Source organism: Magallana gigas, chromosome 4 (genome assembly GCF_963853765.1).
Source record: "Magallana gigas chromosome 4, xbMagGiga1.1, whole genome shotgun sequence".
NCBI lineage: Eukaryota > Metazoa > Mollusca > Bivalvia > Ostreida > Ostreidae > Magallana > Magallana gigas.
Window position 1 is genome coordinate 36,938,156 of NC_088856.1, and position 18,071 is coordinate 36,956,226.

The window sequence follows — 18,071 nt, forward strand, 5'->3', positions numbered from 1 at the left end:
ACAAGTCTTCTATGATTAGGAGTTTGATGGAAGAAAAACTAAACAAATGAAATATCATGTTCTTTTTTAAGAAGGACATGTAGTATCATTTCATCACCTCTAAAAAAAAAGATTGTTTTTTTAAATCAAAACCAAGGTCAATTCACAAAATTGCATACAGCCTTTTTGTGTGTGACAAATTTGACTATACAGTCTATATTTACATTATGTGCTATATATTTTATACATGCTCACATGCGCAATACACTTTCTATGAACATGAATGAAGCGCCGTTTGCTCGCTTCTCAACTAACCTCTTAACAAAAAATTAAAGTCAGCTATTTAAATTGTGGTCACGTGACACTGAGCTGGCAGGACGCGTCTTACTTAGCTCCGTAGTCTTTTGATGATTTTACCGATTTTTCGGTTTTCTTGGACATTTCTTTTCTTTCTACATGGAATGGATGTGTTCATGACTGTGTATATATGTGTTTTCTTTATTCTGGTGTTTGGATTTATTATCTTTGGAATTACCTTTGTGTATTATAGTTTGAACTGTAAATACCTGGTGAGTAATTATCACTAACAGCAAGCGTCGATTTAAATCTCCGTCATGGCTGGTCAAACCGATTACACGGACGACCGAACAATCAAACCGTTATACTTGAAAGACTCAGACATTCAGTGTAAAGATAACGGTAGAGTTACAGATTTTGACTTAATGGAGAGTGTGACAAAAATCATAGGAAACTCGCTGCATTGTTTACAGCAAGATCGCAACCTTTGGCGCTTCTATCTCAAGGATAGAAGCAGCAGAGAAAAATTACTTTCCAATGCTCTGGAATTAAATAATGTTTCGATATCATTTTTTGATACAAATCCATACTCGTCTGGGAACCACAATCCAAACGAAACAACGCTCAAGATCCGCATATGTGGATTGCCGCTTTCGGTGGATGATTCCGCTGTATCTGAGCTGCTAGACAAGCTTGGGTGTGTTGCTAAGAGCAAAATACTTTATGAAAAAATACGGCATCCAGTCAGCAACAAGATGACAAGTGTTCTGAACGGGAACCGTTTTATTTACATAGAACCGCTACCTATCGGTAAATCTTTGCCTAGGGTCAACTATTGTGGAGGTCTCAGGTGCTTAATCTTTCACTACGGGCAACCTAAGGTTGTAAAGCACCTGCTTTGCACAAATTGCTGGGCTACCGACCATACAAGAAAAAACTGTAAAAGTGAATCAAAATGTAAAGTTTGCAAAAAATCAGGTCATACCCCGGGAGATCGCAAGTGCGATTCTTACGAGGTTCAACAAAATATCATCGCCTTTAACGGTGAAGATAACATCCTTTCAAATTTTTTTCAATGTGAGATGACCCTATATGGCGTTACTCATAAGTCAGCGGAACATGCGTTCCAATACGCTAAAGCGATGAGATGTGGTGACCAAAATGCGGCTGCTCAAATACAGAGCGCCACAGATGCGCTGTCAGCTAAGCGGATCGGCGACAAAGTGAAAACCAATGAGCAGTGGAACAACACGTGCGAAAAAGTGATGACGGAGGTTGTTGAAAATAAATGTGTGCAGGTCGAAAGATTTCGTGAGAAATTGCGCTCTTCTAACAAACATGCTATTTTCGTTGAATCAACATACAATGATACATGGGGTTCCGGGCTTGACAGGGTTGGTACTGAAAACACCAAACAAGCTGCGTGGCCGGGGAAAAATTTGCTAGGCAAAATCATTGCTAAAGTTGCAAAAAAATCCAGAAAGAGAAAAAAAAGTGAGCAGTGGAGCCGACCGAAACAAACTCAGCAACCGAAGGAGAGCTCTAAACAACGTGACATAGTGAAAATGCTGAAAGACATGCGTGCACAGTCAGACTCCGATTCCTTCTCCGGATGGGACTCTTCTGATTCCGAATCCGAATCTGACGCGCAAAGCCTACATGGATAAACCCGACCGAACATGGACATGATTGTGATAGGACATCGAACGACAAATGGACGGTATATTATTTCAATAATATTGTTTACCTTTTAAATGAAAAATCTGCAATTATTATCAGTAAATGTAAGGGGGTTGAATACTGATGAAAAAAGAAAAAAATGTTATGCATGGCTAAATGAGTTAAAAACAGATATCATTTTTTTGCAAGAAACACATTTTATTGAAAAAAATGAAAAAAAGTATAATTTTGGATGGAGGGGTAAATTATACCACGCTTTTAGTAATTCTACTTATAGTAGAGGAGTGTCTATTCTTTTTAAAGAAAATATTGATGTGCAAGTTTACAATGTAAATAGGTCCAATGACGGTAGAAAATTACTGCTGAATTTGGAGATAAATGATTATAAATTCACTGTGGTTAATATTTATGCGCCAAACGATAATCAAAACAGAATTGATTTTTTTAAAAAGCTTCTAAGTTTTATAAATAAACATAAGGATAGTGATAATGTATTATTATGTGGGGATTTTAATTGTCGTTTAGATAATGAACAAGACAAAAGCTCACGTTTTTTAAATAACTTAATTAAACAATTAAATATTTTTGATGTTTGGAAAAAAATGTATCCAGATATTAAAGGTTTTACTTGGTGTAATGCCAGGGATGTTCCTACAAGCAGAATAGATTATGTATTCATTAGTAATAATTTTGTTCCAAGAATTGAAAACATTATATTAAGAAAAATCCCAGGAACGCATTCGGGTAAAAGAATGAGTGACCATAGATTTTTGAAATTTACGCTCAAGATTTTAAACAATAACAGAGGTCCAGGGTATTGGAAATTAAATGTATCATATTGCGAAAATGAAGAATACAAAAGTAACATTAGAAATATTGTTCGAACCTTAGATAACTCGCTAGGTGCAATCGACAGATGGGAGCTCTTAAAACGAAAAGTTAAAGATTTTTCCATATATTTTGCAAAAAACAAATGTAAGTCTATTCGTGATAATATAAAATTGATTGAAAGAAAAATTGACGCACTAGAAACGGGTCCAACTGAAAAATTTAACTACGCGGAACTGAAATCACTCGAAGCTAGATTAAATTTACTTTATGATGAAAAAATAAAAGGAACACAGATAAGATCAAAAGCGAGATGGATTGAAAATGGTGAAAAAAATTCCAAGTATTTTCTAAATTTAGAAAAACATCATCAAACTTTGAATGTTATTAGAGAACTAAAGTCACACACCGGTGAAACGGTAAACAAAACAAACTCTATAATAGGAGAAATGGTAAATTTCTATACAAGTCTATATTCTTCTAAAAACATTCCTAATGAAAATATTATTGAATATTTATCAAATATAGATGTTCTAGAAATAAACGCTGATGATAGAAAGATGTTAAATAAATTCCCTTCATACGAAGAATGTAAAGACGCAGTATTTCAAATGAAAAAAGATAAATCTCCTGGCTTTGATGGTATATCTAGCGAATTTTATCAAATGTTTTGGTCGGATATTGGGCCATTATTCTATGCAGCTTTACAGGAAATATATGATCAGGAGGAATTAACAAGTACCCAAAAATTATCCATAGTATCTCTTTTGTTTAAGAAGGGTGAAAGAAACCTATTAAAAAATTACAGGCCGATCAGTCTCACCAACACTGACTATAAAATTATTGCATTTGTATTTGCTAAAAGATTGCAAAATGTTTTATCAAAAATAATTAATGAAAACCAAACGGCTTATGTGAAAGGGAGATATATTGGGGAAAACGCTAGGCTTATTCTAGATATTTTTGAGTATTGTAATGCAGAAAATGAAGATGGTATACTACTGTTCTTAGATTTTGAAAAAGCTTTTGATTCTGTCGAATGGAATTTTCTATTTAAAGTATTAGAAAAATACAACGTTGGTAATAATTTTATGAAATGGGTGGAAATCTTATATAGGAATCCAACATTTAAAATGAAAAATAATGGTTGGCTATCTAAAACATGTAATATGTCACGTGGCATTAGACAGGGTTGTCCTATATCGGCACTCTTATATCTCTTTGTAGCTGAAATTTTAGCAATGAAAATTAAAATTGATCCAAACATAAAAGGTATTAACATAAACTCAAATGAAATTAAAAGTGTTCAGCACGCAGACGATTTGACAATAACTGTAAGAGATGATATTTCTTTTATAAACACTATGAAAATAGTACACGAATTCTGTGATCACGCAGGATCCAAAATAAATGTTAATAAAACGGAATTTTTATTGCTAGGTGGACTAAAAAACACACTTACAGAAATTAATGGAATAAAAGTAGCTGATAATACTGTAAAGTGTCTTGGTATATATATAGGGCATGACAAAGAGGAATGTTACAACAAAAACTGGATGAAAATATATAATGATATGGAAAAACTGTTTGAATCATGGAAACGCAGAAAATTAACATTATTTGGAAAGTCTTGTATAATTAACACACTAGCTATATCAAAACTTATATACGTAGCGTCTATTTTATGCCTCCCAGGGAAGGAATTCTTAAAGAAAATTCAACGTCTCATATTTAATTTCGTATGGAATAAATCAGAAAGAATAAAACGCAATACTCTTATCGGCGATGTAAGAAATGGTGGTCTGGGTATCATTGATGTAGAAAGTAAACTCAAAGCTTTAAAAGCGGCCTGGTTACCAAGAATATTGAAATCAAAAGGAGTTCTGTACAATATACTGAACGGTTTTTGTAACAAATATAATATAGATGTGATGTATGTTTTGCAATTTTCGAGTAACGTAGACAATCTAAAATTTCCACTGTTCTATAAAGAAATACTTTGTTCTCTAAATGAATGTAAAATTTCCCGATTAGATGTAATGTCAAATGTCGATATAGTACGACAGCCGATATGGAATAATTGTAATATGCGATACAAAGGAAATGTATTATTTTTTGAAAATTGGGTTAAAAGTGGCATCCTATTTGTGAAAGATATACTGGATAATAATGGAAAAATTCGAACTTTAGAAAGTTTAACCAATGTTTTGAAAGATAGATCTAATTGGTTATGTGAATATAAGACTATTATTTCTGTGTTAAAATCAGTGGTGAGAAAATATGATTTTGCAAATACAAAATTTGTGGATAAGAAAATTGGCTATGATAACTTGTATGGAAAAAAATGTAATTTTTTTTACAAAAATTTTATAAAGAAGAAGTTTACAAAACCTTGCTACCAGACAAAACTATCGAAGGAGTTTGAAATTCACGATACTCAACAATGGGAAAAAATATATGTCTGTAAAATTGTAGAAGTTGAAGATAAACAATTATCTGACTTCAATTACCGACTGCTTAATAATATATTGTGTAATAATGCATATTTATGTAAATGGAAGGTAGATGTGAAACCAGAGTGCAGGATGTGTAACAAGATGGAAACAAGTTATCATTTGATTTATGAATGTAAAAATGTGCTATTGATATGGAGGTTATTAAGTGATTTTCTTTCTTTTGATGTTAAATGGAAACATATTATTATAGGTTTTTACTTAGAAAACAATAGAAAAACTGCAACATTAAATTTTTTAATATCCTTAATAGCATTGAGAATATATAAGTATAAAATGTATTGTAGATTAGAAAAAATAAATGAAAACGAAGAAGGTCTTAAGACGCATATCAAATTATCTCTGTTAAATTACGCATCTGTTTTACGTTTGAAGTACAAATCTAGAGCAAGTTATATCACTGATTTTGCTCGTATGTTGTAAAATACTACTATATGTAAACTTATGTTATATAAAATTATACATTTATAGATAAAATATCTACTGAGAGGAAACCAGTCCTCCAGTAGCGCTGTCTATAGGGTATGTGAATGAACTGTAACGAAGAAGTGGTGATCCCTATAGACAGCATATATCTACATTTACTGTTAGAATTCTTCAAATTTATTTAGTAGTACTCGGTGATAAACCCTATTATTATTTTTATTATTATTATTACCACTATTTTCTTTTTTTTTTAAAGCAATATACATGTACCGTAAAATGTAACTTAAAAAAGAAAATGTCTATCATTTCATAAAGATGTAAGCATACGACCTAATTTAGATATTTTATATTATTACCAGCACATGTTCTGTGGCTACTTTTGTCAATGCTAATACTATCATTATTATCGCATCTATTATATTTTGATTGATAAAATGTTGTTTATATGTTGTATTTAATGACAAGAAAAAATAAAATCTACAAAAAAAAAAAAAAAAAAAAAAAAAAAAAAAAAAAGTCAGCTATTATTTGTTACTTATTAACTATCACAGTACTGCACAGCAGAAAAGATTAAATCAATCAGTTTTAGGAACTTCAATTTATTCACGAGCAATACTGTGATGTTTCAATAAAGATCGTTGGAAATTTATGATCGAATTCGCTTCTGTTAGCTAACGAGAGAAAAACGAGAGCATCTTCGGCGTTCCGACTGTTATCGGAAACAATTATTATTATTATATCGTTTGGATTTCAGTCAGTTTATATACCTGACACGAGTAAATACATTTGATGACATATCTATATACAGGTTTAACAATTTAAAGAGATAATTTAGACTTTTAGCGTTTGTCTGTTTTAATATGTTCTAATCATAGGATGGTGTGCAAAATGCATTGTTTAATGGAATAGGAGAAGGGCTTAAATGTTGTATTAAAGTTTAACATGCTTTTTATTTCATATTGTGTTTCATAATCATCATTTTCTCACAATTCGTTGAAATTAAGCTAGTTTAGATGATAGTTTGTTAACCAACTTTATATAGTATAACGTGAGAGTCAACGTCTCCAATTAACATATTCATCATATAACTGATATATACATCAACAATGCTAAATATCAGCATCAAATGTAACCTTATATTGTACATAATCTTCTGCTCGTTAAACTCATAACCATATTTTTTTCCGTCGCAATTATGAGATAAATACAAGATTCATAATCTTATATATTACATTTATGAACGATGAGATAGGTCAGATCAATATATATTTCAACAGTTGGCTAATTTTAGTCGATTATTTGTGCGAATAATCCCTTTAAAAACCAAGCTACCCAAGGCATATCTTGATATGGATAAATAGCGATAAGATTATCCCAAAATACAGTCCCACCTTTTCAAGCAACGGTTTGTATATACCGTATACAAGTATTGGATTTCCATTTATATTAGAAACTGAAAACGTATAATCAACTTTTTTACAAATAAAATTGAAAAATACAATATAAAGCTGTTACTATCAGTTCAAACTCTTCATATATTTTTTATTTGGACATGGATAAAGATAGCACAGTACATCATAAATAATGCGAGGGTTTTTAATCTAACGATTTACATTTGAATGCCACAAAATTTTCTCCTCGCCATAAAAATAGATTTAAAATGGTAAATAGAGCTTTCTTAAGAGCAAGAAACTGGTTGTTAATGTGTGCTTTTCAGTACTTTAAGTACTTGTTTTATTTTAATTCATCAGCATATAAAAATATTTTGTTACAATATCTAATAATAGAAATGCATGATTATATTCAATCAATGTTCCTTGATTGACGAAGGAGTTCCAAAAGAAGATATTTATTAATATTAATGCTTTTTTCACCGAAAAAAAAACAGAGTACATGTATATGTTCACACGGAGAACAATTGACTTTAAGGTATTGAACGACATTTTAAAACCAATTAAACACAATTATTGCATCAAACTAATGAGCTAGAAAAGTCATTTTGGCTGAGGTTAAAGAGATTTGCTTTTATTTGAAAGGCAATTACCTCCATACCGCAAAATGTCAGCACTAAGAATTCTTTCCTTTATAAGTGAAAAAAAAATCGATTATAATCTTTATCACTTTTTTATATTTTCAGGTTTTACTACAAAGAAAATGCTATTCTAAAAAAAAATACCAACGCAATCTTTGGCGAAGTCAACAAGGTCTTTCAGCAAATTAACAACCAAAGAGCCTCTCAACATAGAGTAGGATAAATTTGTTTGTTAAAGTGTTAATTTTAACGGCAAAACAAACATGTTTAATTTTTTGTTACTGTATATTCCCTATTTTACGCGAGTTCTTAATTTTGCAATTCTATCGTTTTTCATCGATTCGCGAGAATATAAAAACGCAAAGACTTATTTCTCATGATCGTATTTCCGAACAGTTTATATCTGTCCGAAAAATTAAAGCGAGATTTAAAAATCCGCGAGATGTGCCTCTCTCGATTTTACGCAGATATTAATTCCTCGCGTTTAAATAGGAATTTACAGTATTTTTGCAATTAACGATAAATTGTTGATATTAATGAAAATTATAAGCATTGAATGGAATTTTAGACAGAGAAGAGTAGTAGTAGTGACATGCTAATCAGGTGCATGCTGAGTGCACTGCAAATTAACTATTATATATTGTAATTGATATATGACATGTTTATTTACCGGTATTTGTTAAATACATGTACATATTTATACATGTATATCTGTTGCGTTGTTGATTTTAAAATGAAATGAAATGATTTGTGAAAGAGTTGAAATTTTTAATACATTTATAAAAATAACTGATCTACTTTCTTGCAAAGAAATGATGCAATGATACATTTTGTTAAAGTATAAGATATTTATAGTGAATTGATTTATATTGGATGTTATTAGTTTGTTGTTGTATAGACAACAGTAATAAAAAAAATGCCTTATATTTAACATTTATTCGAAATAATGAATAATGTTTGTGCCATAAACAAACAACTTGGTTCAATGAATTAGTTCTTAGCTGATTGACCTACTAAACATGTAGTAAACGACACACATAATACCCGCCCCCGCATCTGCCCCCCCCCCTCCCAAATTCACAGTCCCCAGATATAACATATTGAGAGATGCATACACATTATTACATGTACTAGATTGAACATGTATTCTATTATAAATGGTATATGTCTTGATTCCTGCAATTTTTATGTCTAATATTGATTAAGTTTATGCAATAGAAGATAGAAATATGCAATAGAAGGAACAACTGCTATAACATGTAGTGTTAAGTTGTTAAAATAAATTTCACTGTCCTTGAATTCTTTTATTTTCCTAAACTTTGAACTGTACGCGTACAGGATTAAACGTGTGTACTAGGTTCAAAGTCAGTCAATGCCATTTTGTTCATAGATCAAAGGTGGATTTAACTTAATCATTAAATGTAACATTTCATATTTTGTGACCTTTGAATTTATATGTCAAGGTAGTTTTAAATTGTTCAATTAAAGGTTGATGTTATGCATGGCAATATGTATTGTGATTAAAAAATGATGTTTTTTTGTCTTGTTCATATTGAAAATTGCTTTAAATTTATGGTTTGCACACTGTGGGTTCCTTTTTTGTATTAGTTAATTTGATGCGGTATGATTATGACAATATTTATTACACAGCTTTTTTTATTTAAGCTTGTAGTCTAAGAATACTAGCATGTAAATGAAGAATCATTTTGAAGTTTGTATTTAATGTACACACAACTTTTAAGACTTTAGTCCCCATTAATCAAAAATACGTTTGATTAGCAGTCTTTATTGAGAAATGCATTTTTATAGAGTTTATTCTTTTAAGAGTTTTCCTTTTTCAAAATACAACCAAATAGTTTTTTTGTGACATGATTTTAATTAACCTACGTTTATATACGTGTATATATATCAGCTAAGATGACAATACTATATTCTTGTGAAGATGATATCCATTCAAAGAAATCTATCTGATTTGTTAAAGATGTACTTTAATTTCTGTAATATAACCAAAGGAGTTTAACATTTGGATGGTCATGTGTTAATTCATTGTCTCATGTACACTTAAATGTTACAGAAAGAGAGAGGGAGAGAGAAAGAGAGAGAGATTCCATGTATGACAATTAAAAGTGATTAGAAAGTTCATTCCTTATATAGTGATACATGTATTAAAAAAATTTTTGTAAAAGAATTTGTTTAAAGAATTGGAAATGATAGATAAATCTACGAAATTTCACGTTCCCGTAATCTGCAATATTTCCTCTGTTAACAGTTTCTAATTTTCTTGTTTTATATACATGTACTTATAAATGACATTTCTTCTATAAAATGAAATGTTTTTAAAACGTTATGATCCACTTGCTATTTTACTAGCTGCTCTTGAACATTAACTTCTTAGAAATTAAGCTTTGTAAACAGCAAATGTAGCCAAACTGCATTTATATATTTTATATCAGAACTATGTTATATTTGATATAGTACATACTATGTATGTAATTGTTACACAATCATTCCATGAACAAACTTTCTCTTAATTTCGCCATCCTTTTCAGTTTTGAGATGTTATGCAGTACATGCACATGCACAACTATATACAACATATTTATGAACAGTTAAGTGTACCATTGGCACTATCATAAACTCGTTAATGTCTTGTTAGTGTAATTATTTTTATGTGTAAAACTTATTTCCAATGTTGATAAATATAAAATTAAACAGATAAAAAGGGTGTTTTTCTTTTGTGCATGTAAACTGTTAATAATCAGATATATATATTTTTTTATCAAATTTTCATCAAATCACATTTTACATTCTTTCTGAGAAAATTTTTTCCGTATCGTGTATTCTAACAATCCTAGTGTAATGTTTCCCCTCCTCAACTCCTCCCAGTGGGGCCTTAAAATAGTATCTAAAAAAATCACTGAAGTGATAATATAAGAGAACTTAACTATTTCTCCTTTACTTTTTATTACGTTTTTTGTAACGACAAGAAGCGAGTAAGTTAAAATTAACAAAATGACGTCACCCTTGTGAACAAAAGTACCTCCGCCCCTGGATCATTACTCTATTCGAACTCCCAGACCTCAAAGAGTAATTGTTCATATTCATGATAATGATTTATTTATGTTTGCTTTTGCAGTTATTCTACAATTACCAGCTGAATGTCCCTAATATTTTTTCAACATATTTTGAGGGTTTCAAGGGGCATGGTCACGATTTTGGTCAAATTCTATTTTTCTGTTTTGATTATTTACAATGCTTTAAAAATGCATTTCTAATGATCAAATAAAATTTGAGAGTCGTTCGTAGAGTTACAAGCAAGATACAGGGCTAACAATTCTTTGCTCGTGCCCTGTATTTGTTTACATAGGTTCAATTTACCAGTAGAAAATCTTTTTTCAGCTTATTTGACTATCTTTTTTTTTTATCAATTTTAGGCATAGATAAACAATTCCTATCGTTTAACACATTCGTTTTAAATTTAAACCTGAAGTTCTTACTTCAACGTTCAAAATGTAGACAAACGCTTTGTTTACATAGCGAAGAATTTCAAGCTCTGAATTTCGTATGGGCAAATTTCAAATGGTAGTAGGAAAACAAAAGATGAATAGACCGTTTAAAAAAAAACGAGGTTAAAGGGAGGAGAAAAACTCTAGGGTAGGTTGCATTCTCCTTTCACTTTAATATTGAATTAATGAAACGGTATATCATTATAAAATAAAAATGGACAAGAGAGAAATGCATGTTATTCATACATATATGCATGTAGATGTATCTTAGTGAACAAGGAATATACAATCAGTTTACATTCTTGCACTTTCTGAAGGCCTTGTAACCACTAACTACTCAAATAAGTCACGAAATTCCCACACGAATTCATGTGCGATGTAGACGGTGGTCTTGGAACACTTCATAATTATCTCATCAGAAAAAAATGGATCCGCGCCGCGCATAGCATCCTTTAACCAAATCTACTGGTTCAAAATTATTCTACACTCTAACATTTAATTCTAGTTAAAAGTATCATGAGGTTTTTTTATTTGTACTTAAATATGTGCACGAATAAAAAATATATTCTTCTTAGATATAATTACATGTATCAATATTTACAATTTACCGGACCTTATTTAATGGATACTTACTTATCCCCCTCCCCCTTCGAAATTTCTGTTAAATTTCTGTATTTGGAACAAAACTTTAATTTATTTTGTAAGCATTACATTTATTATCATTTGTTACTTGCATGATCTACACACTGTTTACAGATAACATTTTGCTTTAGTTTTACGGATTTCTTTTATCTTACAATGTATACTAGATTAAGTATATAATGCCCATATATATATATATATATATATATATATATATATATATATATATATATATATATATATATATATATATATATATATATATATATATATATATATATATATATAAAACTCCTTATCTTCTATGCGACTAGATTGTTTTGTTTATTCAAGGTACGTGTGTGTAGCCAGGAGATTAAAACCCTTATCTCTACAACAAGGAAGTTAGATATACACAAGTCTCGTATTCTCTCAGGTGTCATTGACGCCATACCGAATGAAATACTTTTAAGGTCACATGGTGGTAAGTAAGAATAATTGTATCTATAACTGATGATGAAAATATTTCCTGAGCGTGATATTGATTTAGTTCAATATCATTGATTTGGATTAAGTCCAGATTATTTGGTCGCTCAATGTTGGGTAATTCTATATGGAAGTTTTTATTACTATTTATAAACCGAAAGTAATGGCCATTTTGACAAAATTACTTGCGTTTTAAAATTATCTATCATCGGCCCATAGATTCACTAATGTTTTTGTTTTTAATTTGTTCGTGTTCTTGTATAATTGTATATTGTAAACCAGTGGTGGATTCAGAGGGCGGTGGGGGGGGGGCGCACCTGGCGTGCGCCCTCTCTAAAATTGTTAAAAAACAAAGTTGAATTATATTCCTTCGATGAAAGAAATCAACAACTTGCAAGTCTTAATTATGAACTTTTTGAAGACTTGTGGAAATATTTTTCTACATTAGATTAATTTCAACGGTTTAGTTTAAAATAAAAACACCCGTCTGTACCTTAAAAAAAAGTCCATTTTAATTAGCATCCCCTTGGGTTCAAATGTGATCAGTCATTCGACTTTGAGTAATTTGTTATACCAGGTACATGTAGTGTCTAAAACGACTCTTCCATGTTTATTATACAATACAAGCTGGCATGGTTTTTTTTTCAGATTCATAAATATCGGTCTATTAAACTTAATTTTTTTAAACTGATTAATTTATAGCCATTCGTAGGAAAATAGAAATGTTTCTTATATTTCTGCATGACAAAGGGTTTAAATGGGATTTGTTATGTCTTATATTTACAAATGTTTAAAAATTTACAGTCTTCTGTGCCCCCACCAGGGCTGCCCAAAACCCTTGCCTAAAACTGGCGCCCCCTCTCACTTCAAATCCTGGATCTGCCCCATTTGTAAACCAAATGATCTGGTTAACAAACAAATGAGAATCGGTCTGTTTCATTTTGATCATAAGTCTAAAACAGATTAGTAAGGGAAGCTACCATGCTCGGATCTGGACGGAGGGGGAGGGGGAGGGGGAGGGGGGTCGGTCCCTAGATACTTAAAGCTTATTACATTCACATTGTAAAATTATTAACCCCCCTCCCCTTGGCAAAAAAATGTCTGGATCCGCGCATGATTATGTACCTTAATGTAATACTTATCACTAGAGATGCCTAGCTAGAAATTGGAAAGTTGGTATAATAGAATTCCAAAAAGTTGATAATGATAAGGAATGGACGAAATCAAAAACCTCTATCTCATAATCTATTTTAGATGTCAAAATGCTTAAACATTTGCTTGCATATACATGTATGTATGTATGTGTGTGTGTGTGGAGGAGAAACGATTGATTTCTTGCTGATTTTTATGGCAAAATAAATGTTACAGATTTCATTAAATTACTTGCACATTTCTCATATTAGATGGCATTATCTGAATCCCAAATACCACCCGACGCCCAGCATTATTTGGTGTGTGGCACTGAAGACTGTGAGAGGAACTGCCAGATTTACTGCAATGACTGTCACCAACCCATGTGTGAACAATGCAGAGATGAACATCAGAAGAATACGAAAACCAAGAGCCATGAAGCAGTTCCTTATAAACAACGCAAACGACAACTACCTGTCGAGAAATGCAAGATCCATCCCACAAAAGAAATAGTTCTTCTCTGCGAGGAATGCCAGATTCCCATTTGTTACAAATGCACGGCCACACAAGAACATCGCGGTCATGTGTTTACCGACCTGGAAATGGTCTTTGATGAAAAGATTTCCTTATGTCAAGAAGAAATTGCCAAAATTAGAGATTATTTTGAGCCAACTTCTCAAGATTTGAAAAAAGAAATTTCCAATGATGTCACAGAGATAAAGAAGATCATGACCGCCATAAAAACATCCATGAAGGCTGAAGCTGAGACTGTGAAAAAACTGGTAGACACAGTAACATCAGATAAAATAGAACAAGTCGACAAAATAGAACAGTCATTATTAGAAATATTAAGCGGTCAAAACCAAGAAATAGATGACTATATGAACTATCTAAATGATTTAATCAAGACGTTTTATGGTTACCTATCTCCTTCAAACATAGAACAATTAACTTCTGCCCTCAAATTAAAATGCTTTATTATTCGACCCATACCAGAGACATCCAAACCAGTCCCACCCGTATTTACTGCTGGTCAATACCGCAAGGATGATGTTGCCAAACTACTGGGTAGATTTACTGTTCCTAACATTAAACTAGAAAACAGAGATATAAAACCAATGGAGACAGCCTCCACACAGTTGAAACCTACAGGGAAACAAAGAAAACAAGACATAGATAAATCGGACGTGACACAGACCCTGTTTCTGTCATCCTATGTCACCAAGGTCAGAGAATACACAGTACCAGGTGTTGGCAATACATTTCATATATCACTGGGTAAATCAGGCAGACTCTGGTTCAGTGATAGTAGTGATAACCTTGTCCAAAGAGATCTACAAGGGAATCAGCTACAGAAGATACAAACCAGTGGTGGATCTGACGGCTACCACACAGTCACACAGGACGGGGGTCTGATCTATACAGACAGAAAGAACAAAGTCATCAATAGGATAACACCGGATAATACAATCACTGAATTCATTAAAACAGGAGACTGGGTGCCACAAAGTATACACTCCTCCCACATCAACGGGGACATACTGGTGGGGATGAGGAAGAATAGAGAGGCTAAAGTCACCAGGTACAACAAGACAGGGACAGAAATACAGAACATACAGAGAGACAACAAAGGACAGGCACTGTATAGTAGACCACACTACATCACAGAAAACATCAATGGTGATGTCTGTGTATCAGACTATAACAATGATGCTGTAGTGGTGGTGGATAAATCAGGACGACACAGGTTCTCCTACACAGGTCAGGGGTCAGGGTTTAATCCCCGTGGAATATGCACTGATGTACTCGGTCACATCCTGGTGTGTGATAATAACAGTAACACAGTTCATCTCCTGGGCAAGGACGGTCAGTTCTTGGCTCTACTACTCACATCACAACAAGGGATAACGTGTCCCCGTAGTGTGTTTGTGGATGATGAGAACAATCTCTGGGTGGGACAACTTTACACCAACACAGTGACATTGTACAAGTATCTACAGTGAACATTTTATGTCCATACAGCAATTTATAGGTATTGTGTGTGTATATAGTTAGACAAAGTGACACCAACACAGTGACAGTATCTACAGTGAACATTATATCCATACATCTTTTAGGTACTGTGTATATGTTGTGAGACAATGTAACCACAACGCTGTGAAAGTGTACAATACCTGGTATCTACATTATACATTGATGTACATATACATCATTCCTGTAAACCTGTGTATGTTTATTTGCTATACATTGTATCGGTTTTATCAATAAGTATTTTCCATTGCTGACAAATTGACAATAAATATGTATTATCAATATCAAATTGTTCTGAGTTATGTTATGTTAGGATCGAAACTAGTTTGAATCTTGTCAATTAAAGCTAACAAAAAGACTTTATTTATAAACGGCGCTTTCTATCTAGGTATGGTAGACGTGTACGGAATATGAGATATTAAAGAACATGCATGTATTAAAAAGTTGTTTCATAAATAAGAAAAGAGAGAGAGAGAGAGAGAGAGAGAGAGAGAGAGAGAGAGGCGTACATGTTCTGTAGGCAATAAAACTGCATGTAGCTACGTATACCTTGTATGATTACAAGATTAAGAAATTCTTTGTTTTCTGATTGGCTGATATAAAAGATAAATAAATAAATAAAACGTTACACTCATATTCGCGTGACCTAGGAGGTCACTTCGAAAAAATACTAATATCGTTATCGCAAAAGCAACACAACAGTTATTATGGACAAATAACAGTATATCCCAATGCGTTGCGCCAACTGCTATCAAAACATGACTTGCGAGTTGAAAACCCAGACGTACATCATTTTCGTAAAATACACAAAATAATGTAACATGTATATATCACTTTATACGATACACGATAACAAAAGCTCGTCAAAATACCTGCTCCTTAAGACATACAAAATTAAAGATATTTTCCGAGATGCGTTAATGATAGGACAGTGTAGACTAGAAAACAATTACATGTACTTTGTATTCAATGGAAAATACTACATATAATAACACATTATAGAGTGTAGCATGGTGGGATAGCATCACCTGAAATGTCAAATACATGTACAAGAATGTACCAAATCACAAATCATTTTATGTCATAAATACCAATTTGCAAAGTTCTCTATCATGGAAGATTTAGAGATGACGGCTTTATAGCCTTTAACGGCACAAAAAAAGGTTCTAGAACTTTTAAATACCTGCAATACCTGTAACGAACATTTAGAATCCTCGATCCAAGAGACGTTACTCTGATCAGGAAGTAGAACCAATTATTACTGTCATAGGCAAAACAAAAAGAAGCACGAAATGGTCTTAAAAAGCAAACGACGTCAGTCAAATACTACGATTACTAAAACATCCTGAATGTAAAGTGTTTAAAAGAACCACATTCTTAAACACTGGAACAGTTTGGAAACAAACACAATTTGCAGAGAGATATTCATCAACGAACCAATAATTGGCCACAGAAAATACAAAAACATGAGTAAATGAAAATTCAATCACACTTACATTTAATCTTAAAACTTATAAATAAGGTGAACCCCTGATGATGACGGCCCTTTAAAACCAAAAAAAAAAAATCATTTCTTTACACAAAAACAACAAAAAAACCACCGAAACACTCTGCTTTCATTGTAACATTTTCGTTTGCAATAAATAAGTTGTCTAGACTGTCGCATCCAAGTAAATTTACATAAGGTTGGTTGATAGATGTCCCCTTTTGACATTCTATTTTGTTAAGCGGATATATACACCTTTAGCATTTTCTAAAATTACAAAATAAACAGAAGCCCCTCCTCACCACACGCTTAAAAATACAACAAAAACAAAACAACAAAACAAATTATTGATAAACATTAATGATGAAAAAAAAATCCAATACAAACATGCAAAAGAATTGAATCTTAAAAAAGGGACGCTATTTTTGCTACAGTGTAATCCACTTCTGCAGGTTAGCACTGACCTCTCTCGGTCATATACGTAAACACGGTAACGAAGAAGACGTGGTGATCCGAATGACTGCATACTCACTGCACAGATTAAAGAATTATGGTGCTTTTCACACAGATCAACGTGAATGGAATTGTGAAAAAATTCTTAGAGGAAGTGGCATGTGCTTTGATGATGTATGATGACTGAAATTTCTCGTGTCTTGGTGATGGTTTCATTTCCATCACACTGACTCTCAGTAAGAACATTTCCTATAATTTTTATCTCTCGTGAATCGAGAATTGTCTCCATTTTTTTTTACGGATACTGAGGACATCCTTTTAAAAAAATTCCCAAATGAATCAAAGCCAATAAAAAATATTGGGAAAATATTTCTTTCTGTTAATTTGATTTTTTCTTATTCTTCTGCTTAGTTCATAATCGTTGTTTAAAGATGAATGTTTCGAATCAACATTAATGAAAATATTTGCAATTTGGTTTCGTGTTTTCCACAGGAAAACAAAAACAGTTGTTTAGCGGAATTGACAACAAGCTAAGTATAAACTTTCTTTATTCAAAATGCTATTATCTTTCAAAATTATGTTAATTTCATAACCGTTATTTG